The sequence below is a fragment of the Nyctereutes procyonoides genome, unplaced genomic scaffold (genome assembly GCF_905146905.1).
Source record: "Nyctereutes procyonoides isolate TBG_1078 unplaced genomic scaffold, NYPRO_anot_genome, whole genome shotgun sequence".
In the NCBI taxonomy this organism is placed as follows: Eukaryota; Metazoa; Chordata; class Mammalia; order Carnivora; family Canidae; genus Nyctereutes; species Nyctereutes procyonoides.
The window spans coordinates 25,272,761-25,284,785 of record NW_026575142.1 but is presented as its reverse complement, the minus strand read 5'-3'; positions in this window follow the sequence as shown (position 1 = coordinate 25,284,785).

The window sequence follows — 12,025 nt, the reverse complement described above, 5'->3', positions numbered from 1 at the left end:
GAGACATAGGCAAGAGGGAGATGCAGGCTCCTGCATCCTGCAGCCTGATGTGGAACTCGATCCCAGGACCCTAGGATCATGACCCGGTCACCCAGGTGCCTGCAGAATGTGTTTCTTTCTTTCTTTCTTTTTTTTTTGCAGAATGTGTATTTTGAATCCATTTTTTATTCATTTAACATTGTAAGAATTTAATCTAAGCATCGCCTAAGCCTGTAATGCTGTGCTTAAACATTCCTTTATTTACTTAAAGTTTCCATTGTTTCCATGACAGGAAATGCTGTAAAGAAAACCTTTACACAAAGAGGTTGCCCTTCATCATCATCATCATCATTATTAATTTTTGTATTTCCTGCAACAAATTCTCATATGCCTAATTATTGGATCAAAGAAGACAATTTTGTATGCACATTTAAATACTGAGTTCAAATACTTAATGCAATATGCCAGTTTCCATAGGAATTATACCAACATATATTTGCACTACCATTGCTTGGCTATAGATTTCTCCCTACTGTCTCTACCCTTATTGGACTTTGATTGTGTACATTTTTTCTTATTACACAGGCAAAATACTTTTGAATCAAAAAACAAATTTAACATCCATCCATTGATTTTTTTAAATAATTTCTTTTTAAAAATTTTTATTTATTTATTCATGAAAGATACAGAGAGAGAGAGAGAGGCAGAGACACAGGCAGAGGGAGAAGCAGGCTCAATGCAGGGAGCCTGACTTGGGACTTGATCCTGGGACCCCAGAATCACACCCTGGGGCTGAAGGCAGGTGCTAAAACACTGAGCCACCTGGGCTGCCCCCATCCATTGAATTCATACAATAACCTTGCCAAGTCAGTAGTTTACAGGTGCATAGATACTGGGAAAGATGAAGTGACTTGCCCAAGTCTGTCCAATTCTTATCAGAGCGGGGCCTTGATCGCCCTTCCTGAGTCCAGGCCTGTGTGCTGTATCCTTCCACAGCTGCCCCTAAAAACCTGGAGGTTTTCAGGTGACTGGAGAGGCTAGTCGCCTAGACTCTCATTCTAGGTGAATGAGGGTCTGAGATGAGCCCAGTGAGGCTCCACGGTTGGTGTGCATGAAGATGGAAGTGAGCAGGACTGTCCAAATGGCCTTGTTCCTTTAAAAGTCAAGCATCTCCTCAAACTGAGTGAATTTTTGGTTAATTTACACATGCTGTTTCACCTTTCCACATGCACATTATAAAGCCTTTTTTTTTTTAAGAGGAATGTTATTTAATAGTGACCAAGTGTTGGAGTGTTTTAACTAAACTCAGATATACATGAGTAACTTCAGTGGAAGCTGTCCGTGCATATCTGAAGCCGAATGTGGACTTTTGACTTTAGCCTATTAAACACAAGGAAATTCATAGTTAAAATTCCACTCTTCGCTCCCCAGCCAAGAGGGGAATCGCCCAGGCCACAAAACATGACAGACAAACCTGCCGCAAGGCTCAGTAATCTGCTGGCATTATTGAGTGGGGCTGGCAAGCCTCAGTAAATCAAGGCCTCACCTTCATTTTTCAAAAAGCCAAAATGGGTCGAAGTGCGTGCTTCGGTCCTTACAGTGGAGAGGGGGTTTGCAGGAGGGCAGTGTGCACAGTAAATGACAGGTGCCTCCCAGCGGGAGGGCCTTTGGATGCCCCAGGTCTCCATTTGGAAGGTCATCACGGAAAAATGATTGGAGCCACGTGGCCTTCTTCTGTGCAGGGGAAGAGAAGGGAAACCCACTTTGGAGGTGACGGTCCGGCCCAGGCGGCTGCCAGCCCCGGCTCCGCAGTGTGGTTCGGCGACGGGTCCAGGCCGCAGAAGGGCCCCTGGAAACCCAGCAGGCGCTGAATGACCAAGTTAACAAAACCCAGAGAGAGGCCCATCTCCCCGGATCCCAGATCCCGGTAACCACTGATGGGACCATATTTAATGAACGTTAAGAACCAAACAACAAATCACCAATATTTATTTCACAAAGATCGCCTCTGAATGCGGAGAGCAGAAGAGATGTCTTGCTAAGGTCACTCAGTGACTCCTTAGAGATCATGGCAAAGAGGGCTGGATTTCTCAGGCCTTCAGATCATTTCCTCGAGAGGCTTCTATAGGGAGATGAAACTGCTTCGGTGCGTCCTTGGGTGCTGAGAAGGTGATTTGGGTTCACCCGGCTTTAGGAGACCAGCTGGAGGGACACCTGGGTGGCTCCTGCCTTTGGCTCAGGGCCTGATCCTAGGTCTGGGGATTGAGTCCCGCGTTGGGCTCTGGCTAGGTCTCTGCCTCTCTCTGTGTCTCTCATGAATAAATAAATAAAATCTTAAAAAAAAAAAAGAGAGAGAAAAACTGGAAGCAGCAGGATGGGTTTGTAGAGATGTAGACAAGTGAACGCCTCTCCAGGTCGCTCATTTTGTAGCTAGATTTTGATTTTAATCAGTGAGGAATCCTGAAAAACAGTAACAGAAAACAGCTTGGAGGGCAGCCCGGGTGGCCCAGCAGTTTAGCACCGCCTTTGGCACAGGGCCTGATCCTGGGGACCCGGGATCCAGTCTCACATCAGGCTCCCTGCTTAGAGCCTGCTTCATCCTCTGCCTGTGTCTCTCTATGTCTCTCATGAATAAATAAATAAGATCTTTAAATAAAAAAGTAAAAAAAAAGGAAGACAGCTTGGAAGTGGCTTTGATTTCACCCTCTCACCGTGGTGTCTCGGCTCCGCCGCTGCAGCTTCACTGCCTGTCGCCACAAGGCCACCAACACCTGCGGGTCCTGCCGAGCTCTGCCCGGAGCCCAGTCCTGGTTTTGCTGGACGCGTTAGAGAGGAGACTGCTGAGCGGATGCCGGCGGCTTCCCCCTCTCTCCTGTTCTCGGGGACGCACCAGAGTGTCTTCCGAACCCCCCAAACAGTACGCCCTGTGACGAGGCTGGTTCCCAAGGCCCACACCCGCTGGGACTCTCCGGGGTCCACTAAGGTGCAAGCAGCTGGAGCCAGCGGCGCTGGGAAGGGAGTTGGGAGGCCTCACCCTCGTCCTGCCTGTTGTTTTTGGAAGGATTTCACTTAGGGTTTTACTACTGGGTGGTCCCTGGGGCCTCCCACTATATCCCAGATATTTCCCAAACTCTCTGAAAGGTAGTGGCTCAGCCAAAGGAGCTACCGCCCCAGCTCATGTGGAAAGCTGTAGGCACTGGCTGTCCCTCTGTCACACATTCTTTCATGTCCCCACCCCCACCTTTGTTTTCTTTAAAATGGTTTCAACAAAATAGAATTGTGAATCTGAGGTTCTAAGATTCTGGAAACAGTTGTGTGTTTTTGTTCGTGTTTTGTTTTCTGGCCCCTTATGCTTAGTGGTCTCCAAGCTGTAGGATGGTTCACCACAATCAATCAAAGATTTTAAGCAGGGTCTCCCAATACTTGTTATATATTCATAAATATACATATACGGTTGAACTCATATGTTAGTGCAAAACCCAAAGAGAGAACATTTTAAAAGATGAAAGAATATTAAGCTCTTTATTTTCTCCCGGGTACAAAAAATAACCAAATGACCTTTTTGCTCTTACTATGCTCTTAGTGTCATATGCTCATTTTATATTTACATGTGACTGAGCTGGACATGCTCCACTAGAAAAGCTTGCTTCACCACTTTGGGATAAGGATTCAGAAGTCTGATTCGAAGTGCAGTTTATTTTAATACTTGGTTTTGGTGACTATCATGGCTCAAAAACAATTCTACGAAGATAATGCGAGAAGCACATTGTCGTCTATAGTTACTCCACCATGATTCAGGTTATCAGCCACAACCACCAGCCAATGAAAGTTGTTTTTTTAAAAGATTTTATTTATCTATTCATGAGAGACACACAGAGAGGCAGAGACACAGGCAGAGGGGGGAGAAGCAGGCTCCATGCAGGGAGCCTGATGCGGGACTCGATCCCAGGACCCTGAGATCATGACCTGAGCCAAAAGCAAGACGCTCAACCGCTGAGCCCCCCAGGTGCCCCTGTTGAAAGTTTACTAATAAATTTCCATCTTCCTTGGCATCAATCAACTGCTCTTATAATCTAATTCAAAGTGTTTCCCATTGACCAAACCCAGAAAATTTCGAGGGCGAGAAAGCATAGCTGATGCACATCTTTATAGACGGATAGATGATAGATTAGCTAGCTAGCTAGATGTGCTTGAAGCTCTCTGAAATTACACATTTGAAAGATTTTTAAATAATTTAGAAAAATCCCACTTCCCGGTTTTAAAAATGCATTCATACTAGAATTTTTTTTTCACAGAGAGAACATTGTTTTCAGAAACAAACGTATACGATGGTGGAAACCATTCTTTTTTTTTTTTTTATAAATTAATTTTTATTGGTGTTCAATTTACCAACATACAGAATAACACCCAGTGCTCATCCCGTCAAGTGTCCCCCTCCGTGCCCGTCACCCATTCACCCCCACCCCCCGCCCTCCTCCCCTTCCACCACCCCTAGTTCATGTGTGGGAGATATCAGAAAGGGACACAGAACATAAAGACTTCTAACTCTGGGAAATGGAAACCATTCTTAATTGCCAAGTGTTCTCTCCAAGGCATGAATTTTTCGAAATAGTCACTTTCTTACTCACAGGTACAGAGTCAGCCAGTCAGCATCACCGGTCGCGCAGACCCGTGTCTTTATTTTTTGCAAGGTCCACTGCTGGGTTGCATATTCCAACAGCTTCTTGTCACCATCGGAGTTTCAGAAAAATGGGTTTGTTTTTGTTTTTGCTTTTGTTTTACAAAGTACAGTTGCAGAGGGTCCCTCTCACCTCACCCAGCGACCCTGTGAACTGCTTTGGGGTGTTTCGGGGAGGTAGGATCACATTTTAGGAAGGATTCAGGCAAACTGTGGGGGACGCAAGTGGGTGGGTGGAAGTTCCTGCTAGGGACTCCTGGGGTGCCCTCTAACGGGGCAATTGAGGAGAGGGAAACCAGCCGCGAGGGGCAGCAGGAGCAGGGAGCCCTTGCTTCCTTCCCCTGCTCCTGGGTCCACACCTGGGAGAGGCCTGCGTTTCTAGGAGAGGGAGCACGCCTGCACCCGTGATTCCGTATAGAGACTGGGTAAGTTTGCTCTGAATGACCTAACACAGTACCGTGGCTGGGGGCCGGAAACAACAGAAATTTATTTTCTCATTCTAGAGGCTAAAAGTCCAAGCTCAGGTGCTGGCAAGCGTTGGTTTCTTCTGGAGCTGCTCTCTTTGGCTTGCAAATGGCTTTCTCCTTGTGTCTTTGCATAGCTTTCCATTTATGCACAAGTCTGCGTTCAGATTTCCTCTTCTTCGGACCACTGACACCGGTCACATTGGATTAGGGCCCACCCAATGACCTCATTTTAACTTAATCACCTCCTTAAAACCCCTGTCTCCAAATAGTCACATGCTGAGGTTCTGGGGACCTGTAATTCAACATATGAATTATGCGGAGGGGGGGGGACACAATTCAACCATGATGGGGACAGTGCCAATCTGTGGCCCACAGGGGAGGAAGCCGGGGCAATAAGCCTCACCGGATCGTCCCTCCAGCCCCCCAGCTCTCTGCAGCTCTTTGCACTGGCCGAACCCAGAGGAAAAGCCAGAGGCCAGGGAGCCTGCCGGGTGCTGCCCCCAAAGTCAGCCTCCTAGGACATTAGAAAGTTAAAAAGAGCAAATTGGAGGAACAAACCAAATATCCAGCTCACAAAGTCACTGTGCTGAGCTTAGAAAACAGAAAGGTCATTGGTCTATAGGGTTATAAATAATTTAACATAGAAGGAAAGAAGTAATGGGCCCAGAGGCCAGGGCGTTCAGCTGGGGGTAGCACCGGAATGCTAGTTTCAGGAACTGCTGATACGGGGCTTGGCTTTGCGGAAACAGTTAGGGAGTCTGCACAGCGCTTGTCCTTGTGAGACTCAGAAGAAGGCATCCGTGGCGGGCGGTCAAAGCAGAGAAAGGTGGCTCCCGTGGACCCCGCAGGCCTTTCAATGCGCAGCTTTCGGCAGCTCCCCATTCGCCCTGCACAGCCGGACACACCCTGCATGACCCTGTGCGGCCGCCCTTACCCCGGGCTCCGTCCCCTTCTCCCAGACCCCACCGGGGACAACTGGAAGGACACGACACGTGGATTTGTGTCTGCTATGGTCTCCAAGCGGGCAGTCCCTCTGGTTCCATATGGGAAAAAGTCATTAGGCTCGGCAATGTCCCCACCTACCACCGGCTGCTTCCTCAGTCAAGCAACCCCCCCCCCACCACCACCCTGTACAAGATTTTATTTATTCATGAGAGACACAGGCAGAGGGAGAACCTGATGCGGACTTGATCCCAGGACCCCGGGATCATGACCGGCACCCAAGGCAGCGGCTCAACCACCCGGGGGGCCCAGTCAACCCCTTGGCTGGCAGTTGCTGGTTGATCTGAACCTAACTATTGGGTGGATCTCCCCCCTGAAGGGAGCAATTCACGTTCTCGTAGACGATTGTTCCTTGTTGGCAGCTCTTGGTGACCTCACTTGAAGAGTTTGGGGTTACTGGCGAACATGAGATTGGAGTATAAGCATGGACCCATCAGACGGACAGACGGCTGGTTCCGGGGAGAAGGGGGGGCACGCTCACACAGTGGGGGGCCAGGTGTATGGTTGTTCTGACAACGTCCCAGCAGGTGGCAGTATGGGGTTCTCAGGCCTGCGCAGGCAGAGGACTGAGAGAAGGGACCTCCTCTGTCCCCAGGTTCCACCAAGCTGCTCTGGGGCCAAGAGGCCAGTTGGGTGCCCTGGGTATGAGGGGCCCTGCTAGGCTCGGCAGTGGGGCTGGGGAGAGGTGAGGACCCAGTGGGGACCAGACGTGGTCCCAACTTCCCCCTACCGTGGGGAGGAGGACAGAGGCCCCCCTGAGCTTCAGCCTCCCAGTAGGGCCCAGATGCACCGTCCTCTCCGCCCCCGCTCTGGAGGTCTGCCCTGGATGAGGGCGGAAGGTCCCAAGAAGAGCTTCCACCTCCCTCCCAGGTGGTGGCAACACTAGGCCGCTCGGGCATTCTCTGGGCTCCAGAGGTCGAGCCCGTGAGGGACCACGATGGCTCAGCGCGGTGAGGCCCGGAGCGCGGATCCACCGGGCTGGGTGGGAGCCGGTGGGGCTGGGCCTGGTGGGGAGGACCTGCGTGGCCCCACCGTGGAAGCCCCCGAGGAAGCCACTAAGCAACGTCCGAGGCCCAGAGCCTCCCCACAATGAACTGCAGCTTGCTTGGCACAGCCCGGTTCCTTCCTCTCAGGAGAAAGAGAGGCTCTTCTCCAGCATCCACGGCGGGAAGCCCTTGCCCCCGCCTTCCCCTTCCTGTGGAGCCTGGGCCCCCTGGCCGGTGGCTCCTCACCCCACTTCTGATCCCGGCCGGTGCTCAACAGCTCTTTGCGTTCCCCAAACTCCAAGGCCTTTATCTCCGACTTGAGGATTCGCTCGAGGGTGGGGAGATGGTTGGGCGCGGACAGGAGCGCCGCTGCCCTAGGACGGGCCGCGCCGGGAAAAGCCCTGGGGATCGGGGCTCCCGGGCGCCCCGGCTTCTGCAGGATGTTGCATCCTCGGGGATGGCAGCTCGTGTTCCCTGAATTTCCCCGGAGCACACGGGGGCCGGGCGGGGGAGGCGGAGAGCGGGTCGGAGCCCGCCTGCCGGGCAGCCGTCCGGGCGGCTTGGGGAGGTGGTGGCAGCCGGCAGCTCACCCCCTCTTCCCTCCTGCCCTCGGGCGACCGGACATGGGCTTCCTCGCCAGCCCCCCTTCCCAAGCCCCTCTTTCCCACTCCCCTTCCTTCTCTTCTCCCTGACATCCTCTCGTGTCTTTGCATCTCCTCACTGGCTCTTCCCCGTCCACACCCGTTCCTGCGCTTCGGATGCCCGGGCCAGCCTCCTACCCCATCCCCCTGGCGGTGAGAGGTAAGCGGGCTTCGCGGGGCAAATTTATGGCATCACACAAGGCCCCCTTCTTCTGGGGGAGCCCCTGCCCCGTGACGGCAGAGCGATGCCTGCCCCTGGACGTCCGGTCCCTGCGTCCTTCTGGGCAGAGTTGGAGGAGAACCAGCTTCACCTGGCGCAGCCTGGGCAGGGGAGCAGGGCTGCGGCATCGGCACCAAGAGGGTGACCTGTCAGAGCTGCGCGGCTGGTCATAGCAGGGGGACAGGCCAGGCGAGTAAATGTATCAGGGAGACCAGGAGCCAGGTTGTCTGCCGTCAGAGAATCCCAAATACAGGAAGGGAAAGTAAACCCCGAGGCGTTGGATTGGAATGTTTATCCATATTTATGGATAATGTAGAAAATACGATGTAAATGTAGGCACGTGCACACCGGCACCCGCGTGCACAACCCCTAACCCCGCGCACGGACACCTTGGAAGCAGTGCATCTCGGCGGCAGAGTGCACCCCCACCCCCACCCCCACCCCCGGCCCGGCCTCACCTCCTCAGGACCCTCATTACCACTCTCCACCCAAGGGGACCAGGACCCTTTGGAGAAATGGCAGAAGCCAGAGCTGGGCCCGGGAAGGACCCAGATGAGCGCGGACCCCTGCTGGTACCAGAGGGCAAGGGAAGGCTCAAGACCTAAGGGACCCAGAGGCGGGCATGCAGGGCTCCCACTGACCAAGTTAGGGACCCTTTGAGCATCAAAAAGAATAATGGTTGTAACAGATTAGAACCAGTGGACACAGTAGGAAACCCGAGGCCACACTCATATGAAGAAGCAAATGAATAAATTCGGTGTTTGAGGAAGCCCAGGGCAGGACGGGGTTCCAGGCCGTTGCCCACCAAGTGCTCACTGACGGCCAAGGGCCTCTACGGCGGCGACGGCGGCCAGAAAGCCCCTGGTGAAGCCACCCCGGGGAGTGACACCGGTAACGGGGCAAACGGAAACCGTGCACCCCCCGAGGGGCGCAGCAAGGGGCACTCGGTTTCGCTTTGGAGATGGTCCTGCCAAAGGGGCAAGACCACGTGGAACCCTCGGACAGCCTCGAGCCTGAGGCTCCCCCGCACAGGAACTGGCCCCCAACCTTTGCCTGGGCCCGGGTCATGCGAGTCCAACAGAAACTGAGGAGCAAAGTCAGGCCCAAGGAGACTAAACGCACGAGCGTTAAATGCATGATTTTGAGCTGGATCTTTTGATTACAGGGACAGGACTAGGGTCGCTGGTGTCGGCTTAGCTTTGCCCCCCTTAGTTTTGCGGCCTTGTCCCGGTCCCGGGAGAATGCCCTGGTTTGCAGGCGGCGCGGTGCGGCGTCTGTAACCTGCTCTCCGACCACCCGGGCTGCAGCTTCTTTGTAGTGCACTTGCCACTTCTGTGTTTCAAAGCTAAAAAAAAAAAAAAAAAAAAAAAAAAAAAAAAAAAAATTACTAAATAAATAAAATGGCACAATCCGTTTGGGGAAAAAGGGAAAGATAGGGGAACATAAGATTCCCATTAAGTGAGGAGGAAACATGAGAAATGCTGTGTTTATGGTGGGCCCTGGCGGACTGTGCCTCAACATCCCCGGGGTGGCCTATGCTCTCCTCCTTGGCAATCGGGGACCTTCTGGCAGAAGAACGGGGAAGCGTTACTACTTCTGAGAGCCCTTGGAAGGCTGCAGGGTTAGGTATGGGAAGCACCAGGATTCTCGTCTGCAGCCACAGGCCTTGCCCGAGGCCGAGCGCGGCCGGCGGCTCGACCCCAGGCCGCGGCAGGCAGAAGGGCCACCCCGCCGGTGGTGGGCAGCGCTGGCCACCTCATGTGGGAGGCTGACTGTGGAGGGGAAGGAGCATCTGCGGTGCCCCTGCTGCTGCAGGACGCCCTGAGCTTCTGAGTCGGCCGAGCGGGCCCGGTGGCAGGGATGCACACGCCAGGACATCTGGGAAGACACTTAACTGAGAAGCTTTGCCACAAGCCTTCCAGGGCCACTTTCACGGACCAGAGCTTTGGTGCCGTGTCCTTGGCTTTCACGGAGGGGCCCTACCTGCAACCACCTTGGGGACGCGTCACTGTTTTGGCAGAGGAAGAGGGTGGACACTGCCCAGTGTCTCCTGTGGGGGTCTCCATACAAAGCTAATAATACCGTCTTTTTCCAGAGGATTTGTCAACACACTGACAAGTGTTACAGGTGTGTGTACCCTTTTCCCTTTTCACCTCGGCTGCTAGGAAACTCAAAATGGAGCTTCGACTATAGGGTTGGTGGAGGCCTTTTGGCCTTGCAGGGTTACCTGCTGTGCTCTCCTTCTCTCTTCACCGTTAACCTCCCAAGCCCTGATTTTAAATGTTTTGTTGTGTCTCCTATAAATTGCTTCCAACTTTTGTAAATGAAAAGTTTATAAACCAAATAAAAAGGATCACTGGAAGAGCAAGAGTTGAGGGAAACAGAACCTCTTCCCTCTAAGACAGAACTAAACATTGGGGAAAAAACTGTAAAGCAAGAATGAAAGATGTTCCTTCGGTATTTCTCAAGTAGGAAACTAAGAGGCAAGAGGGCCAGGGACAATGTTCCTGCTGTCAGGCATGGGTCAAAGCACAGTGTGTGACAATGCGGATTTAATGGGATTCCTGCGGAGACTTTTGAGGAGAAAGTCATAAATATATGAGTTCTCAAGATATAGTCGGGGGGTGGGGGTGGGGGGGCTGTTCAGAAAACTAGGCAGGCAAATCCACAATCTGGCACGTGCAGAACATGTGACCGAGGGTAGACAGGCCGCATGAACGCTATTTATTTACTAAAAGATTTTATTAATTTATTCATGAGAGACACAGAGAGAGGGAGAAGCAGGCTCCATGCAGGGAGCCCGATGTGGGACTCGATCCCAGGTCTCCAGGATCACACCCTGAGCCGAATGCGGTGCTAAACCGCTAGGCCACCGGGGCTGCCCACGCATGATGCTATTTAAAAAGTACCCAGCCTGGGGAATCCCCGGGTGGCCCAGCAGCTTAGTGGCACCCTCAGCCCAGGGTGTGATCCTGGGGTATTAGGATCAAGGCCCAAGTCGGGCTCCCTGCATGGAGCCTGCTTCTCCCTGTGCCTGTGTCTCTGCCTCTCTCTCATGGATAAATAAAATCTTAAAAAATAAAAGACTGTATAATATTCCATTACATGTTTTTATTGCAATTATTGTGACCAAAAAAAAAAAAATCAACATTTCAATTAGCTACAAGCTTTTAGAGCTGCGGTGTGTCTGAGAAGTCAACCTGGAAACCATTTCACCTGTAGGTATTCGGATAGGACCAATGAGGGGAGATAGGGGAGGCCCGGCTACTCCCGGGGTTCTAGGCTTTGCCCCGTCACCTGTGGGGCATCTGGAGGCTGAGCTGAAGGCGGGCAGCTAGAGCGCTGGACCCACAGAATCATGGAGTCAGCACTTTTCCACACCTGAAGAATGACCGACTTGTCACATTTTTTTTAAGATTTTATTTTACAGGTGGACACACATTAAAAGGCCTTTATTTGGGGGGAGTGTGTGTACAGTTCTGTGAATTTTAGCACACTGATTCCTGTGACCATCACGATCAGGATATAGAAGAGCTTCAAGGCCCCTTGTGCTCCCCTATGGTCACTGTCCCGTCCTCCTGAGTCCGCAGTCCTCGCTCCTGCCCGGTCCACACACTCTGTCTTTTCAGGAATGGGAATGACTGGCCTAGGCCACGGCACATCGGGGGCACAGCCAGGGCAGACGCGAAGAAATCGCTCGGCTGCAACCGGACCCTTTCAGCCAGTGTGACAGCTGGTGCAGAAAGACCCGGGAAGCCGGTGAGGTGGGAAGGGCCTCGTCACTGGGGGTGCAAGCGGGGAGCGTGGGGTCGGGGGGCCCTGGGCGGCAGGAGGTCCCCGCCGTCCCCTTATGACCCGCAGCTCCTGCAAACGAGCAATGCAACAGCGCAGATCAAGGCTCAGCCTCGCAGTCACGTCGAACATGAAACGAAGAGGAGCTTTCACGTTTGCACTTAATCCAAAGCCACCTGTTTGCGATTCTGAGCAGCCGCGCGCCGACCTGCCCCGCTTTCCCGCTGCCCCGCGGAGGAGTCACAGCGTCGGGCCGGCTC